The sequence below is a fragment of the Arachis duranensis genome, chromosome 8, assembly GCF_000817695.3.
Source record: "Arachis duranensis cultivar V14167 chromosome 8, aradu.V14167.gnm2.J7QH, whole genome shotgun sequence".
Classification (NCBI taxonomy): Eukaryota; Viridiplantae; Streptophyta; class Magnoliopsida; order Fabales; family Fabaceae; genus Arachis; species Arachis duranensis.
The window spans coordinates 24814551-24817025 of record NC_029779.3 but is presented as its reverse complement, the minus strand read 5'-3'; positions in this window follow the sequence as shown (position 1 = coordinate 24817025).

Here is a 2475-nt window from a genome sequence, read left to right as displayed (position 1 = left end):
ATCCTGTGGGGTCCACAGATCCTGAGGTGTCAAGGAAAAGTCATCCCTGCACCAATTGGCGAGCAAAATTGTTCTTTGTGCCAATTCTGGCGTTAAACGCCGGGCTGGTGCCCCTTTCTGGCGTTTAACGCCAACTTCTTGCCCTTTCCTGGCGTTTAACGCCAGTCTGGTGCCCCTTTCTGGCGTTAAACGCCCAGAATGGTGCCAGACTGGGCGTTAAATGCCCATTTGCTGCCCTTACTGGTGTTTAAACGCCAGCAAGATCTTCCTCTAGGGTGTGCTATTTTTCTTTCAGTTTTTCATTCTGTTTTTACTTTTTCAACTGATTTTGTGACTTCTCATGATCATCAACCTACAGAAAATATAAAATAACAAAGGAAAATAGATAAAATATAACATTGGGTTGCCTCCCAACAAGCGCTTCTTTAATGTTAGTAGCTTGACAGAGGGCTCTCATGGAGCCTCACAGATAGTCAGAGCAATGTTGGAACCTCCCAACACCAAACTTAGAGTTTGAATGTGGGGGTTCAACACCAAACTTAGAATTTGGTTATGGCCTCCCAACACCAAACTTAGAGTTTGACTGTGGGGGCTCTGTTTGGCTCTATTTTGAGAGAAGCTCTTCATGCTTCTTCTCCATGATAACAGAGGGATATCCTTGAGCCTTAGACACAAAGGATTCTTCATTCACTTGAATGATCAATTCTCCTCTGTCAACATCAATCACAGCCTTTGTTGTGGCTAGGAAGGGTCTGCCAAGGATGATGGATTCATCCATGCACTTTCCAGTCTCTAGGACTATGAAATCAGCAGGGATGTAATGGTCTTCAATCTTTACCAGAACATCTTCTACAAGTCCATAAGCTTGTTTCCTTGAATTGTCTGCCATCTCTAGTGAGATTCTTGCAGCTTGTACCTCAAAGATCTCTAGCTTCTCCATTACAGAGAGAGGCATGAGGTTTACACTTGACCCTAGGTCACACAAGGCCTTCTTGAAGGTCATGGTGCCTATGGCGCAAGGTATTGAGAACTTTCCAGGATCTTGTCTCTTTTGAGGTAATTTCTGCCTAGATAAGTCATCCAGTTCTTTGGTGAGCAAAGGAGGTTCGTTCTCCCAAGTCTCATTACCAAATAACTTGTCATTTAGCTTTATGATTGCTCCAAGGTATTTAGCAACTTGCTCTTCAGTGACATACTCATCCTCTTCAGAAGAAGAATACTCATCAGAGCTCATGAATGGCAGAAGTAAATCAAATGGAATATCTATGGTCTTATTATGAGCCTCAGATTCCCATGGTTCCTCATTAGGGAACTCATTGGAGGCCAGTGGACATCCATTGAGGTCTTCCTCAGTGGCGTTCACTGCCTCTACCTCCTCTCCTAGTTCGGCCATGTTGATGACTTTGCACTCTCCTTTTGGATTCTCTTCTGTATTGCTTGGAAGAGTACTAGGAGGGAGTTCAGTAATTTTCTTGCTCAACTGTCCCACTTGTGCCTCCAAATTCCTAATGGAGGACCTTGTTTCAGTCATGAAACTTTGAGTGGTTTTGATTATATCAGAGACCATGGTTGCTAAGTCAGAGTGGTTCTGCTTAGAATTCTCTGTCTGTTGCTGAGAAGATGATGGATAAGGCTTGCCATTGCTAAACCTGTTTCTTCCACCATTATTGTTGTTGAAACCTTGTTGAGGTCTCTGTTGATCCTTCCATGAGAGATTTGGATGATTTATCCATGAAGAATTATAGGTGTTTCCATAGGGTTCTCCCATGTAATTCACCTCTTCTATTGAAGGGTTCTCAGGATCATAAGCTTCTTCTTCAGATGAAGCATCCTTTGATTAATTGTTTGTATCTTTCCCAAGCTTTATAGAGGGATTCTCCTTCCTTCTGTCTTGAAGGTTTGGACTTCCACTCTAAGCTTACTCAATTTTTGAGGTGGAAAGAACTTTGCCAAGAAGGCATTGACTAGCTTTTCCCAAGAGTTCAGGCTTTCTTTAGGTTGTGAGTCCAACCATATCCTAGCTCTGTCTCTTACAGCAAAAGGGAATAGCATAAGTCTGTAGACTTCAGGGTCAATCCCATTAGTCTTGGCAGTGTCACAGATTTGCAAGAACTCAGCTAAAAACTGATGAGGATCTTCCAATGGAAGTCCATGGAACTTGCAATTCTGTTGCATTAGAGAAACTAATTGAGGCTTAAGCTCAAAGTTGTTTGCTCCAATGGCAGGGATAGAGATGCTTTTCCCATAGAAGTCGGGAGTAGGTGCAGTAAAATCACCCAGCACCTTCCTTGCATTGTTGGTATTGTTGTTGTTTTCAGCTGCCATGTCTTCTTCTTGTTTGAAGATTTCTGTTAGGTCCTCTACAGAGAGTTGTGCCTTAGCTTCTCTTAGTTTTCGCTTCAAGGTCCTTTCCGGTTCAGGGTCAGCCTCAACAAGAATGCTTTTGTCTTTGCTCCTGCTCATAAGAAAGAGAAG